The 16,661-nt window shown below is 40.8% G+C and overlaps 1 long non-coding RNA gene across 1 annotated transcript in view; it reads left to right on the plus strand.

Annotated features, from left to right (window-relative positions):
• Positions 1-3,188: 3,188 nt before the first annotated feature.
• LOC102167127 (uncharacterized) overlaps positions 3,189-16,661 on the plus strand; it is a 99,277-nt gene continuing 85,804 nt past the window's right edge. Inside the window, exon 1 of the long non-coding RNA XR_002342721.2 lies at positions 3,189-3,480. This is a non-coding gene — a long non-coding RNA (uncharacterized LOC102167127). The remainder of the gene's footprint in view (positions 3,481-16,661) is intronic.

Raw genomic sequence — 16,661 nt, forward strand, 5'->3', positions numbered from 1 at the left:
TTGCTTCCATGTCTTGGTTAAAGTGAATAGTGCTGCAATGAACATTGGGTGCATTTATATTTGATTTTCTCTAGATATATGCTCAGGAATGGGATTGCTGAAACATATGGTAACTATTTTTAGTTTTTAAAGGAATCTCTAGAGGGTACTCCATAGTGGTTGTACCAGTTTTCACTTCCACCAACAGTGTAGGAGGGTTCTATTTTCTCTGCACCCTCTCCAACATTTATTGTTTGTAGACTTTGGACGATGGCCATTCTGATTGGTATGATGTGTTACCTCACTGCAGTTTTGATTTGCTTTTCTCTAATAATTAGCAATGTTGAGCATCTTTTCATGTGACTGTTGCCCATCTGTGTGTCTTCTTTGGAAAAACGTATATTTAGATCTTCTGCCCATTGTTTTAAAAAAATTGGGTTGTTTGTTTTTTTTTTTATTTTGAGTTGCATGATCTGTTTATATATTTTGGAAATTAATCTCTTGTTGGTTTCATCATTCGTAAATATTTTCTCCTGTTCTGTGTGTTGTTTTTTTGTTTTGTTAATTATTTCCTTTGCTGTGCCAAAGCTTAAAATTCAATTAGGTTCCATTTGTTTATTTTTAAAAGTTTTCATTACTCTAGGAGGTGGATCCCAGAAGATATTGCTGTGATTTATGTCAAAGAGTATTCTGCTTGTGTTTTTTCCTTTATGGGTTTTATAGTATTTGGTCTTACATGCAGCCCTTTAATCCATTTTGAGTTTATTTTGGTGTATGGAGTTAGAGAATGTTCAGATTTCATTCTTTTACACATAGCTGTCCAGTTTGCCAAGCACCACTTATTGAAGACACTGTAATTTCACCATTGCATATTATTGCCTCCTTTACTGTATATTAATTTGCCATAGGTAGGTGGGTTTTTTTCTGGGTTTTCTATCCTGTTCCATTGATCTCTATTTCTATTTTTGTGCTAGTACCACACTATTTTGATGCCTGTAGCTTTATAATATAATCTGAAGCCAGAGAACCTGATTCCTTCAGCTCCATTTTTCCTTCTCAAGCTGGTTTTGACTATTTGGAGACTTTTGTATTCACATACAAATTAAATTTTTTTTTCTGTTCTAGTTTGGTGAAAAATGACATTGGTAGGTTTTTTTTTTTGTTGTTGTGTTTTGTTTTTTAATTTTATGTACCTGCAACATATGGAAGGTCCCAGGCCAGGGACCAACTCAGCAACACCTGTGACCTATATTGCAGTTGCAGCAACACCAGATCCTTTACTCCACTGTGCCAGGCTGGGGATTGAACTTACCTCTGCAGTGACTTGAGCCCCTGCAATCAAATTCTTAACCCACTGTGCCATGGTGAGAAGTCTGCCATTGCTAATTTGATAGGGATTGCATTGAATCTGTAGATTGCTTTGGGGAGTATAGCCAATTTGACAATATTGATTTTTATAACCTGAGAACACAATATATCTTTCCATCTGTTTTTGTCATTTTTTATTTCTTTCATTAGTACCTTATAGTTTTCAGAGTACAGGTCTTTAAGACAAAGACTTCTTTTCAGCACCCAAAGATGGGTACTTGTTTTTCAAAAATTTTCAAGAGAGAAGTGAGGGAATATATATCAAATATTTCCTGGCTCCTGTTAAATATCTTGAATTTTGGAAGATTTTGTTCATGTTTCAAACCTCCTTTTCCTGAGGTGCTATTCTGGATGGTCAGGTGATGAGCCGGAGGTTTCAAAAGAGAATGATAACGTTTCAGGTTTCCTGCTTAATGATGTTCAAAGAAGCTATTGTAGGTGATCGGAGTGTGAACCCACCGGCCCGGGTGCGTTTTAATTTCCATTTAAAGTGGGGGAGTGAGCCTGTGGGGAGCCAGCCTGACCTCATTTAGCTGGCAAAAGGTAGGTATGTGCATAGCTAATAATGAAAGTATCTCACACTTGTAAAGGATTTTATGCTTTGAAAAGTTCTTTGACACACTTTATTATATTTTGATCCTTCTGAGATTTCCAAGAAGAGGGCAGGATTATTGTTCTCTTTTTGGATACATGGAAAATGAGATTCTGAAAAGTGTGGCAATGTGCCCAATGTCGCCAGGTTACTCACGATCCCACTGGCACAATTGCAGCTCTAGAGATCATTTCTAGTGCAGTTTCTGTTACAGTGAAACCATTCACAAGATACGGTGGAATCCTCCTTTTAAAGTTAAAGTTAAATCATTATTGGACAAAATAGTACTTCTGACTGCACTGGATTTGGTGTACAATCAGGCAAAACACTTCATCTTGCTGAATCTTAAAATACTCTTTTGATGGATCTCAGAGGAACCTACATTTCCCCTATGTATTAAACTTGTATGATTCTCTTAGTCATTTACTTTCTGAAACACTTTGTTACATGGTTCCTTACTTAACTTCCATGAAGGTCAAGGGCATTTTGATTTGCTTCCTAGGAATGGCTTGGCTGTTTGGGATTTTTATAAGCACGTCTAAAAAAACCCTTAAGACTTATTTTCCTTTATCCCAAGGATTGGTGGGAAAATTAACTCAGCTAATAAAGTCCATCTTTCCCCCTAATAACGTGAGTAAACTCAAGCATAGCTATGTTGCTGTGCCATTAAAAATGCATTCACATTGATTGGCAGAGATGCTTCTAGGCATAAAAAAGGGAAGGAAACATGGAAAGATAGAACAAAGGAAGGAAAAACCAGACTGTTGTGGTAGAAGTGATAAAATGCAAATATATGTATTAGAAAAGAAAAAGGCATCAACAAGGTGCAGATGCAGAGAGTATTAGTAGGAGGCCCTTTAAAACCCACAATTCCAGCCCCTTTACTTCACAGGCATGGGCCTCACACTCAGAGAGTTTCAATAACTTACCCTGAGGTATAAGACCGGCAAGGGCGGTGCCAGGACTGGAGAAAATTAGGAACCAGTTTTTGAATGCTGACAATGCCACAGGCTTTAAAAATGTTCTCTCCCAGTGTGGCAGGTTGAAATGTAATCTTCCTTTCCCCCAAATCATAGGTTCAAGTCCTAGTCCCTCACCCCCTATAGTGTACTGACCTTATTTGGAGAGTGGTTTTGTTTTTGTTTTTGTTTTTTTCCAGAGGCAATCAAGTTAAAATCAGGATTAGAGTGGGTCCTGATCCATTATGATTGGCGTCCTTATGAAAAGGGAAAATTTGGACACAGGCATTAATGCAGAGAGAACACTATGTGAACTTGAAGAGGGCATCTGCAGGTCAGGGGAAGGGGCTGGAACAGTGCCTTCCCTTACAGCTCTTAAGAGGAGCCAAGCCTGCCAACACCTTGATCTCAGACTTTTAGTCTCCAGAACTGTGAGATGACAAGCTACTCAGTTTGTGGTCCTTTGTTAACGGCGGCCCTAGAAAATGATGGTACCCTGCTGTCCTACAACAGGCATTGCTTTCCCTGTCTTGTAAGAAGAGACTGAGGGTGTTGACTTGGGGAGCTGGGATCACAAATGAGGTGAGTCAGTTTCCATTGTGTGAGGTGGCTCAGCTGGGAGGATGACAGTTACAAGGCAAATGGGCCTCTTTTGTCCCATCGTGTTTCTGCAAGAAACTGTCCATTTAAAACTGCAGCATTTAGTGACCACCCAGTTTTCTTCACACTTCAGTCATGTCGTTTTTTTCTTTCTTTCTTTTAAAGAGAGGGTTTTTCGTCAAGTGTTTTCAACTGTGAGAATAGGCAGGCCCTAGATAGAGATAAGCCCTTAGCTTTAGTAGTTGGAGAATTTAAACACTTCACTGTCTCCAGGGGTTGTTTCACTTTGAACCCAAATACCTACAGCTGCAACTAGAAATAGTCTAATCAGTCAAGTGTCAGGTCACGGCTGTGCAGAAGTTAAGACGCAGTGTTTCTTTTCAATAGCAGAAAGCCCGCTGTGAATGGGGCTGAAACGTGGTTTAGGATGCCCGCTGGAGTGATATTAAGCGGTGTTAAAAGCAGCTTCAGTGGAGGAGATGTGTGTTTGTGCCTAGGTGGTTCCCCTTTTCAAAACAGAGTTCAAATAATGGTTTTTTCTCATGGTGGTGCATTTGGTAGTTTTCCAAACTGGGGTAATAATTTTATAGAAAAATGAGGTTTTGTAGTACGTTTTGCATGTTTACATACTCAAGAATTTCTTTTTTTTTTCCCTTTTCTTTTCCTATTTACTGCCGCACCTGGGGCATATGGAAGTTCTTGGGGCTAGGGGTCGAATCAGAGCTGCAGCTGCTGGCCTACTCCAAAGCCACAGCAACACAGGATCTGAGCCACATCTTCGACCTATGTTGCAGGCTTGTGGCAAATCTGGATACTTAATCCACTGAGCAGGGCCAGGGACTGAACTTTCATCCTCATGGATTCTAGTCCGGTTCTTAACCTGCTGAGCCACAATGGGAACTCCAAATTTTTTAATTTGTGTTTTAAAATATCTAAATTTCAGCTTCCTAGCTGTGAAATGTGGTAAAATCTGCCTTATGGGGTTGCGAGGATGAAATGAGATGTGTATTGGGAGTTTTTGGAAAGCAGAAGCCCTACCCTACACCAAGGGCAAGTTTTAACCAGACTGGAAGTTTACCCAGATAATTATTAAAATAGCCACAGACTCCATTTATTCAAAAGTTATTCAGAAGGCTCCTTCCTCCTAATTCTGAGTCTGGAGTGACTGTTTCCCTGGATGGCTTACATTGACACTGGGGAAAAAGTGCTAAGTGAATTCAAGATCTTGATATCATTAACTGATATGTTCTTCCTCTCATAGTTGAGAAGTGACTTAAGGCTAAATCCAAAGGTTTTTCTCTCTATTTGTTTTTGTATTTCTGGCTCTACTGAGTCAGACATGACTTGCACTGGCCACAGTCCAAGATTTCAGTTAAAAAGTTTTTAAAAAAATTAGTTAAGGAAAGAAGTTGCTACCTCACACCCATGGTGCCAGACCCAACCCACAGCACCATCTCTCACCTCCCTTCCAGGTGCCTGGATGGGTTCGTAAGAGTCAGGGGGAAAAAAGAGAGCAGTGCTATAACGTTTGGGGGGATCTGATGGGAGGAAATGGCAGAAGGTGCCAGCCAAAGTGGGGGTGTGGGATTGAAGTATATGGTGGTCGTTGAGATTGTGGCTCTGGAACAGGCTTGCTGGGTTTAATTCTGTGACTTGGTTTCCTCATCCAAAAAATGACAATGATCGGAGTGTGAATGATGAAGCAAGTAACATGTGTGAGCTCCTGAGTCTGTTTTCACTGTGCTCAGGTCGTGCCATCCTCATGTCCTTCCTCTCTCCTTATGATGATCTGTTTGTGCGTCCTCTCCCCACCCTCCCCTCAGCAACTCCCGCTCAACCCCCATTCCCCCACTTCCCCCACCCTCACCCCCTCGTCCCCGTTAGGTTGTGAGCTGCTGGAGGAGCCTCCTGGATTTTGCTTGTCTTTCTGTCTTCTCATGTGAGGACGTGGAGTGAGCCATAAGAGAGTTGTTCACCCCACCCACTTCCTCAGCCCTGACATTCCCACTGTGGAGGACAAGGTGGAGGAAGTAAGTTGGATGGGCTTTGTGTGGTCAAAAAATGGCTAGGGGTAGGGTGGATAGTGGCTCCATTTTTGATTCTATGTGTACATAAGACACATGGAATATAACAGATCATGGATAGTACCTCGGTGTTGGCAGCAGCTGTTTTAAAAATTAAGGGTTGAGAGTGGGGAGAGGGAAGGGGGGAGGCCAGTATAAGGATAGGGGATTAAGAGGTACAAACTATTAGGTATAGAATAAGGAACAAGGATATATTATATAACAAGGAGAATATAGCCAATAATTTATATTAACTATAAATGGAGTATAACCTTTAAAAATTGTAAATCACTATTTCATACACCTCTAACATATAATATTGTACATAAACTATACGTTAATAAATTTTTTTTAAAACACAAAAAAAAATTAAGGCTTAATTGGAGAACAGACTTGTGGTTGCCAAGGGGGAGGGGGAGGGGGAGGGGGGGAATGGGATGGACAGAGAGTCTGGGGTTAATAGATGCAAACTATTGCATTTGGAGTGGATAAGCAATGAGATCCTGCTATACAATACAGGGAACTATATCTAGTCACTTGTGATGGAATATAATGGAGGATAAAGTGAGAAAAAGAATGTGTATATATATTTATATGTGTGTGAGACTGGGTCACTTTGCTGTACAGTAGAAAATTGACAGAACACTGTAAACCAAGTATAATGGAAAAAATATAAATCAGTAAAATGAAAAAATTAAGGGTCACAAGAGGCATTGGAGGTTTGTTGCTATTTAGAAGGTGTAGCAAGTGTCTGCTTAGAACAAAGTAGCTGAATATAAAGTTTGCCTTGAAGGAGCAACATCAAGGTAAGGTCATTCCTTTACAGGTGTTGAGTGGCTCATTTGTTATCACAGTCCTCTGCTGTCCCACCTTGTGCCTTTCATTCCGTCCTTGCATGGCCTTAGCCTTTGCCTCCAGCCCATCTTTCCTCTCCTCTCGTGTCAGGGGTATTGGTGCCATGCTGGTCTTGTGCTAAGGGAGGGACCACTTGTCCTTTCACTTTCGGCTTTCCTCCTTCCTTACCCCACACTGATGAAGACAAAGCAAGCACTCAGTAAATATTGGTCAAATTAGTTCCTGTCTCTCTCTCTTCTGCCTTCTCTTTCCCCCAATCCGGATACACGTACTTTGAGGCTCATACAATTTAACACATTTTCTAGAGTCACACATGAATTATTAGATCAGCTCACATGCTGTGAGGAATAGTAAATAAACGTATAATTCAGTGGGTTTTATACCCACAGTGGATTTACACTTTCTCAGCTCTCAGTTTTGAAGCCTTATTGATCTACAAAAGGAAACAGGGCTATTATCATAAATTCTGCAGAATATAAGGGTTCTGCAAATAGATTAGGTGGTGTGACCTTAAATGCTGCAAACACTAGCATGACTGTCGCAAAGCTGGACTTGAAAGCTGAGGGCTGGGCTGTTTAATGGGGATAGTCGCCTCCTCTGCTGTCACCCAAGAGGTAGTGAAGCTGGCGATCTGTGAATTTCTGTGTCCATACCCTCACTCCTTGTTCATATAGGATTTTAGGAAAATAGTTTATTGGAGGGCAGAGTCTGATTGTTCTTTAGAAATGATATTTTTAAAATTTTTGGTTGTGATATGGTGTTTTATAGAAATATTTATAAAATTAAAATATCATGTGTGTGTGTTGGGGGTGTGTGCCAGGGGGGGCCCAGGAATGGTTTAGAACCAGCTGGGCCAGTTCTACATCCTAGACAAAAATGAGAAAAGAACTGTTTACCCTGGTATCCTGGGAGGGTGGGGTTGGGGACTTGCGTTCTACACCTTTGGTACTTCTCAGCGGAGGATGTAGCCTGCTCCTTTGGCACACCACATCTGCTTATCCTGCTTTATGGACAAGATCCCTCAGAGGCAGAACTGTGCTAAACAGTGCTTGCTTAGCTGTGTGCATTCATGCACAAGGTAGGGGACCATGGATGCCACTTGTATATGTGAGTGGACGTAAGTCTGATGAATAGTATAATCCCATATAAGGCAGAAAATTGAGTCTTTAAGCTGAGGGAACATTTAGTATAAGATATAGAAAATTGTCATAAAGTGGCATCTCCCAGTGTGAGTTCTGTAGAAGACTAGTTCCCCCCAAATGCACAGAAAGGGTGGGGTAGGAGCTCTGTGGTTTAACATGTTTGAGAAATAGTTGTGAATCCTACTCTCCTCTTGGAAAGTCACAATGTAGACTAACTTGTTAAAGGCTCTGAGAATTCCTACAGTAAAGACACTTGTCTAACTTTTTATTTTTTATTTATTTTTTAATTTTTTATGACCACACCTGTGGCGTATGGAAGTTCCAGGGCAAGGCATTGAATTCAAGTGACAGCTGTGACCTACACCATGGCTGTGGCAACCTGGATCCTTTCACCCACTGCGCTGGGCCTGGGATTGAACCTGCACTTCTGCAGTGACCTAAGCTGTGGCAGTCGGATTCTTAAACCACTGTGCCACAGCAGGAACTCTTTAAACCTAGTGTTTTAACTCTTTTAAACCTAGTGTTTCTCAAACATATTTTACTTTGGAATATTTCTTTTTTTGCATAATACCAATTAACATCCTGGATAATGATGTTTCCTGTAACATATTTTTGCAAGTGCTATAGTAAAGTACAAGCCTCGAAGCTAGCAGGGAGAGAATTATTTTAAATTGTACTGATTCTGGAAAAATTAATTTTTTCCTATCAACATGTAGAGAAGGCTACAAAATGCCTTGTACTCAGTAACACACAGAAGGCAACATTTTATCAAAGGCATTTTTGCCGAATGAGTATTAGGGAAGGAATGTGTCTGAGGGTTTATGCAGTGGTGCTGAACCTGTGTAGATGCAAACAGAACAAAAATTGGTGTGAATTGCAAAACTACAGTACAGATTGAACTCTGAGCTGCTGCAGCAGTAGAATCTGAGGCTTTTCTCTGCCCACATAATTATTTACTCATTGCCTACTCATTTCTAACCCTGTGCCAAGCTCTGAGGATGCAGCTCTGAAAGAGCTCTGCCCTCAAGGACTAGCAAGGAAGAGCTGAATAGGACACAGCAAGGCAGGTGCACCATGAGGCACATTATGATTAGGGAGGCACAAGGGAGTGGAGAGCTGCAAAGGTGAAGCACCCAGTCAAGCCTTTTTGGGATAGCATGGTTTGTTAGAAGGAGGTGACCACCAAGTAGAAGTGTGAAGGATGGAGGGGACGCTGGGAAGACCATTGTGGATAGAAGTGATGGCCTATGCAAAGCTTAGGAGGAGAGCCAAAACGGCATGTTTGGAGGACTTAGAGTGAGTCTGAGGTGCATGAGTGACTGGAGAAAGGGGGTTCTCTGCAGGGGGTTGCTGGGTCACAAGTGGCTCTAACTGCCATGTTAGCGACTGCTTTTTATCTCTGTGATTAGCACAAGAGACTGGTCCAAAGAGGTGAGCAGCCTGTGGGGACATCCTGGCATGTGGCCAGCTGAGGGACAGGAACTAGTTTAGTGGATGACTTAGGACCAGACTGTAAGAGAAAGTTCCGGGTAGGAGTTATCTCCCCAGACCCCCCTGTCTGTGGATTTCACTGACACTGATGAGAAATGAGCAGTTAGGGCAGAAGCACCCCAGAGTCATGGTATGGATAATTGGGGGTTTTGTGGGTACACCTCTTTATGTAGACATATTATTCGTTAGCAGGCTGTCTGTTATTTATTACAGAGTTTGCGTTAATGTATTCTCAGCTAATCTTTCTTGTTTATCTCCTCATTTATTCTACAGGTATATTTATTGAGTATCTGGCAGTGCCAGGTGCTGAGGATCTAATATATGACAAAACAATTACAGTCTGCCCTACAGTCTAGAGTGGGAGACTGACATTACTCAACGAATCATACTAATAAACATAAAATCACAACTGTGATAAGTGCCATGAAGGAGAAGAACATGGTGGTGTGAGATCAGAGTGTCGAGTGTCAGAGGCTTACTTGATGAGGTAGGCTTTAGGCTGACAGCTGAAGAATGAACAAGAGTTCAGTAGGAGTATATATAGCAGAAGGGAGCAAACAGCACTTAAGAGAAGGTGGGAGCTCTGGGCATTGAAGGAAGTGCAGGAGCCAGTGTGGCTGGAGCCCAGGATGGAAGGGGGGTGGGTGGTGAAGCAGTAGAGATGGGGTTTAGAAGATTCCAGTCTCTTCAGAGCCTCATCGCTGTGGTAAGGAATGTCCTTTTGTTCTGAGAGCAATGCCAAACCTTTGCAGAGTTTTAAATGAGAGGTCACATCATCAGAGGTGTGTTTTTTCCCTTTGTATGCCAGTGTCTTCTGCCCTCTTATTATCATCATAGTCTTTGCATCTAGATACATACCAATGAGCACAATTCTTTTTAAGGCTTAGTATTAAATATTAAATATCTTTTCCTATTTTAATTTTACATTACTCTGCCAAGAAAAAAAGAAAAAAGAAACTCAAGTGATTTGAAGCCTGGACACACTTTCATGATTTGCTGGGCTGTGTAAAAGTTGGTGTCTTTGTTCTTCCTGTTGTGTGGGCAGGTCCAGGCCCTAGAAAGATGGGACCAAGTAACAATTATTTTTGAAAAGGGTGCTACAAAAATGGATGGGCTGTTATAAGCCAGGTTATAAAGTTAGGATGGGGGTAAGGAAGGGACGTCTTCTTCCAGAAACAGAATTTCGGAAGGGTCTCAGTTTACCATTTTCCCCCAAAATGGTTGGAGGAGGACTCACATCTCAATATGAACTTTCAAGTTCTGTCTCTATGAGGAGATACTACCTTGTGGAGGGGGAGATGGGCTAGAAGGGAGATGGCTGTGTTTGACCATTCCCACTTTCTCGGCTGAGAATGGAGAGTCTATTGCCCTGTGGGTGTGAAGTGGGCTGAAGCTTGGTTGGTACTGAATTCTCTAAGAGGTTTCTTAGATTTGTGTTTTGAGAAGGCTATGCTGGTTGCATTATGGAGAATATATTGGAGGGAGCAAGAGTGGATGAGGGTGTATAGGTCTCACACCTGCAGGAATCCAGGCTGCAGATGGTGATACCTTGTACTAGGATGGTGGCTGTAGGGGTGGAGAGAAGTAAAATAATGCAAGAGCCATTTAGGAAGTGAGATATACAGACATGGTGACACATTGTGAGTAGAGCAGGGAGAGAAAATAGGTCTCCCAGATTTTATGCAACCAAGGTAGAGAACACTGGATCAGATTTTTAGAGGAAGGATCATACGGTCAGTTTTGGTTACATGGATATGAAGCTGGGAAAAGGGTTTTAGACTGAGATATAATTTAGGAGCATTGGCATTTGGAGAATGACTGCTGCTGGAGGAGCATTAGGGAGAGACTAAGACAGGGAAAATCAAGCTGACAATAGATTTGAGGTGCTCCAGCCTCCAGAGAAGGAGAGAAAGACCATCCAGAGAGGAAGGAGAAAAATCAAAAGCATGAGACATGAAAGACAAGGGAAGAGATTATTTCAAGAGGAAAGATGTGGTCATCAGTGTCAGTTTGCCGTGGAAACATCAAATATGATGAGGAATGAAAATGAAAATTGGATTTAGTAACATGGATGTGATTGTTATATTTTGTTGGAGGGGAGGGCCAGGGACCTGAGCAGAACATCTTTTATAAAGTCAGTAGTAAGGACTCTTTCATGGTTCTGGGTATTTTCACTGTGAACATCCTTGTTGTAAACATCCTTCCCACGAGCATTTTTGCCACACAACTAATTGGCCAAAAGGAAATTTGCTCTGGAAAACAAAATAACTGGTTTGACAGTTTGGTTTCAACTGGTTGGAATGCATTGAGATTTTTTCCAGTTAGAGACATTACCGATGCCTTCATCAAGCTGACAGGGTTGAACTCACATTTCCCACAGAACTTCGGAATGTCTATCAATGGGCCTATGACAATACGTCAAGAGCAAATAACGGTAGAAACTCTCACAAAGCTTCACAAAGCGACACAAAGCTCAGTTACCAATATGTATCCTAATATTTGGAAACTGATGTTTCTTTTTTTTTTTTTGTATGTTTTTTTTTTGTGGGTTTTTTTTTTTTTTTTTTTTGCCTTTTCTAGGGCCACTCCCATGGCATATGGAGGTTCCTAGGCTAGGGGTCTAATTGGAGCTGTAGCCTCCAGCCTATGCCAGAGCCACAGCAACGCCGGATCCTTGACCCACTGAGCAAGGCCAGGGATCGAACCCACAACCTCAAGATTCCTAGTCGGATTCATTAACCACTGAGCTACAATGGGAACTCCCCTGATGTTTCTTTTAATGAAGAACTTTTAGCCAAAATAAAAAGTGTGACACTGAATGAGGAGATGAATCTCTAAACAAAAAAAAAAAAAAAAAAAGAAAGAAAAGAAAAATTAAAAAAATGCATAATACTATGAATAAAAGATTTTGAAGACAAGTGCTTAGGTACAATCCACAAAATAAAATTGTTTATTTGTGCAGTATTGCCATGAATCTATACATACTTTAAATGGATTCAAAAACTCCACGTTTTGCAACAAATTCTTTTTAATTTTGTTAGTCAATCCTCATGTTTCTTTACGTCCTTTCTAAAGTCCCTCTTTTATTTTTGATCATTTTATCTTTTATAGCAAAATTATCTTGTGGCTAATTAGCTTTGTGGCAAAATTTTGCTGCAAAAATTCTTGCAGCAAGGAACTTTACAGCAAAGAAGCTTATCGAAAAAATATGAGACACAACCTTCATATATTGCAACACAGAGGTTAATAAACTGGATGGATTGTATTCCCAGGCCTGATGCTCTTTGTGCAAGACCAGGTAAACAGTATTCCTTATGCAATGGTATGGAAATAAGCCCTTTTCTGTGGACCACATGTTATAAACACACACATACACACTCACATGCACACATGCACAAAATGTGCTATATGTAAATATGCTGAGGTATATGTCTACCTTATCTAGCTCATCTTTGACTAAAGTCTTTTAAAAATACATTAAAAAGAAAGTTCCTGTTGTGGCTTAGCAGTCACGAACCCAGCTAGTATCCGTGAGAATGTAGGTTTGATCCCTGGCCTTGCTCAGTGGATTGAGGATCCGGTATTGCTGTGGCTGTGGTGGTGGCTGGCAGCTACAGTTCTGATTCAACCCCTGGCCTGGGAACTTCTGTATGCTGTGGGTACATTCCTAAAAAGACAAAAAAGATAGTAATAATAAAACAAAAAATACATTAAAAATACTGAAAGTGCTTCATCAAATTTTTTGGTGTGTTGAAATGAGGTAGAAGAATTTTAAGACTTTATGTTATTTAAAAATCAAAATGAAATCCTCTACTTTTATAGCCATCCCATGGAAAAACTAAAAAAATAGAAATATCCCAATTTTTTCCCCAGAAGGCTGTAGCTGATTAGTTTTGGTAGATATTGAATGCCTTCAAAATTCCTGCTAAGGTCGAACTCCTTGAATGTAATTTATCCTTTGTTTATCCTCTTGGGCAATGAGAATAAGAATTTGTCTCTAACTTATATTACCCTACTTTATTGAACCACTCTGCAAAAACTGAAGCGTGATTTATGGTAATGTTTCATAACAGCCGGTATTAATAAAATGGGTAAAGGCTTTACAGGCTCTACATTTTGGAGAAAAAAAAAGAATATTATGGATTGCAATTTAAAAAGAACTGTTTAAATTTAGTTCTCAGACGTAAGGGCTGTCTGCTTATATTTCTGCTGGTTGCGTAAAAAAAATCATCAGGTCCTTCATTCTTATTTAAAGGCCATTTTAATCCTAGGTGGCTGTTAATAGGTGGCTTTGTAGAATGCCATATAATTTCAGAAGAAACATCTGTATTGTTTCATTCTCTAGCACAGCAGTTCTCCCAATGTGGTTCTGGGGCCAGCAGCAGCAATAATCAACAGGGAACTGTTAGGATGTAAATTCTGTAGCCCCACCCAGACCTACAGACTCAAAAACTCAGGGGTTGGGGCCCAGCAGTTCATGCTTCGACAAGACTTGCAGGTGGTGCCGATTCATGTATAAGTTTTCCTGTTCTGGGGGAAGGAATATCTTGGTGTGTGTGTGTGTGTGTGGACCCTGAAATACTACACTCCAAAATAAACATCAAAAACTATCTCAAAGGGAGAAGCAAAGTCAGAATATTTGGGAGTTCCTTTTGTAGCTCAACCAATTAAGAACTTGACAGTGTCTGCGAGGATGCCGGTTTGATCCCTCACTTGGTGGGTTAAGGATGTGGCACTGCAACGGGCAGCAGCGGAGGTTGCAGATGAAGTTTGTATCTGGTGTTGCTGTGGCTGTGGTGTAGCTGGCTGCTGCAGCTCCTACTGGACACCTAGCTGGGAACTTTCTTAATGCTGTAGGTGCAGCCATCAAAAGAAAGAAAGAAAAAAAACAGAATATTTCACCTGCTCTATAAATGTATACCCAGCTCACTTCTGGCTCCTCATGGTTACAGTGGCCTGGGTTCTTCCTGATGCACTGTCCTGGACTGTCCCCTGGATTTGTCATTCAAGGATCCCAGGAACAGTATTGTTGATGATCCAGTCTTTGCTGCACTTATCAGGGAGCACAGAGATAATATCTTTTAGTTTCTATCTAAAGAACACCTACCACAAGCCAGGCACTGTGCTAAGTACCTTACTTATATTCAGTAACTTTTTAAGCCTCAGAACAACCCTATGAGTAGATATTTTAATCTCCACATCACAGATGAGGATATTGAAGCTCAGAGAGGCTGAAAGATGTACTCAAGGTCACCCAGATGGTCAGCAGCAGACACAGGACTCAAACATATGTGTTTAGCTGTTATATCCCCCCTATGGTGGATGGTCACCATCAGCAAAAGGGCTTTCCTATTAGCTATTCCTGTCAACTTAGCCCTGGAGTCCAGGGTTCAAATTTCTTTCTCTAGCCATGGGTGATTTGGAGCTTTTGAGTTGATAATTCCGTATACTCAGGTAAAGAAGCATTAGCAGGACACCTAAAGATATTTTTGAGAATTGTGAAGAATAAAAAAAGCTGAACACGAACCCAAGAAACGTGTTATCAGAAACCCGAGGCAAGGGGATCTTTGTTATATAGTGGCAGAAATCTCAGCAGAAATATTGCTTGCAATTACGTGGAAAGCAGGATTTGGAAATGACCAAATTGTATATTGAGCTGAGGAGCTTTCAAGTGTTGAACATGTAGCCTGGTTTCTTTTTGCTGCTGAGAGTAAAATGGGAGAGGAAAATGATACATTGAGGGAAGAACTTTTAAACAAAGAGGAGCCAGGACTTGATGATTTGGGAAATTCTCAACATATGAGCATTACAAAAGATGGTAAAACTAAGAGATTCGTGGATACAAGATTGTGTTTTCTAGAAAAAGCTGAAACTGTGGTTCGACCAACTTGCTAATACCTCAGAAAGATCAAAAGTCGGTATTCAGTCGCATAAGAATTACTTTGAAGAGATTAAATCTCTTCAGAGAATTATTGGGATTGTCTTATTTTCCTGAGATGATCAATTATACTGTAAACCAGAAGTGTAGGTGCTTTTGTAGTTTTGTTTTGTTTTGTTTTATTTTATTTATTTCTTTGTTTTAGGACCCTCCTTCAGTGTTATCCTGAATTACATTCTCTTTAACCAATGGTTCCTTTTTTGGGATGGAGCAAGGTGGTGTGTATTCAGGGTGCGATTCTCTTTTGTTGCTGTGGGACCCTTAATTTCCATATGGGACCCCAGCGCACCCCACTCCCAGAGTGCCTGATGGTGCCTCCTGGTCTGTGCACTCTCAAACTCTTTCCTTTTGATTTTACCAGATGCCAGTTTTCCCAACTGAAGCTATTTTTAGTATGTTTCCACTTAGGGTGGAATTTCTCCCTCCGGGGTCTATTTTGTCCAGTATCCACCACTCCCAGACTCTCTCTCCCTTCCCTCCCCCATCCTCTCTGCCACTCCCCTCTCCTCTCTTCCTTCCTTCTCTCTCATACCCTTTGCTCTGACTTCCTTTCTGGACTTGGATGTTTATTTCCTTATTTACAAGCAATTTGAAGTTGATAATAAGTTTTGACTCCTGCATTGTTGATGTGGATTATGAACAGTTTTATTTGTTTTCCTTGTTGATTTGTACATTTTTGTAGGAGATGGAGAGATTCATATTTAGGTGACTGCAGTATCTTATGGCAGGGATTTTCAACCTTGGTATCCTTGACATTTGGGGAGAGATAATTTTTCATGCTGGGGGACTGCCCTGTGCATTCCAGGATGTGATAGCAGGTTGAAATCATAATGAGGTCCTGCTGTATCGCACAGGGACCTTATCCAATCATTTGTGATACAGCATGATGGAGGATAATATGATAAAAAGAGTATATATATATATATATATATATATATATATGTACATACACACACACACACACACATATATATGTCTGTGTCACTATGCTGTACAGCAGAAATTGACAGAACCTTGTAAGTCAACCATATTTTAACTAAAAAAAATTTAAAAAACATAAGAGAATAATCGCAGTTTAGGTCTGCAAGATGAAGTCGGGCAACCATTGAGGATCTAGTTTCAGACTCATCCCTATACTACTGAGAACTGGAATTTCTTTAAACTGTACCAAAGTCAAGGACACTACCAGCTATTTTAAAAATTACATCTGCAAGCTGCAACCTTGTGATCTCAAGGTTGTTCCCCCTTGTAACTATGCAACCATTTCAGACCCCAGCCAATCCTTGCTTAACAAGCACCCTTTTTTCTTGCCTGCTCCAATTATAATTCTTGATAAACAACTCATGCAACTATGACCTTGAAGTTTTTGCCTTTATAAGCATTCTCCCTTTTGTAGTCCAGTGGAACACAGTTCAAGTGCTTCTGGAATATGTGTCTCCCAGGCTGCAGCTCTAACAAACCCTACATAAACACCTCTTTATTTCAGTCAGGTCTTCCTTGCTGAAATTTTGTTTAACCGATGTTTAGCAGCATCCCTGGCCTGTCTCTACTCACTAGATGACAGCAGCAGCCATTTCCCAGTTGTGTCAACACAAGATGCCTCTGGACATTGCTAACTGTCCCCTAAGGGGCAAAATCAGCCCACTGACTTATAGGGACCCTTTTTATCTCTTT

The sequence above is a fragment of the Sus scrofa genome, chromosome 3 (assembly GCF_054392235.1).
Source record: "Sus scrofa isolate SSC_HxYL_T2T_F1_AM1 chromosome 3, Sscrofa_HxYL_maternal_Yorkshire_Landrace_v2.0, whole genome shotgun sequence".
Taxonomy (NCBI): domain Eukaryota; kingdom Metazoa; phylum Chordata; class Mammalia; order Artiodactyla; family Suidae; genus Sus; species Sus scrofa.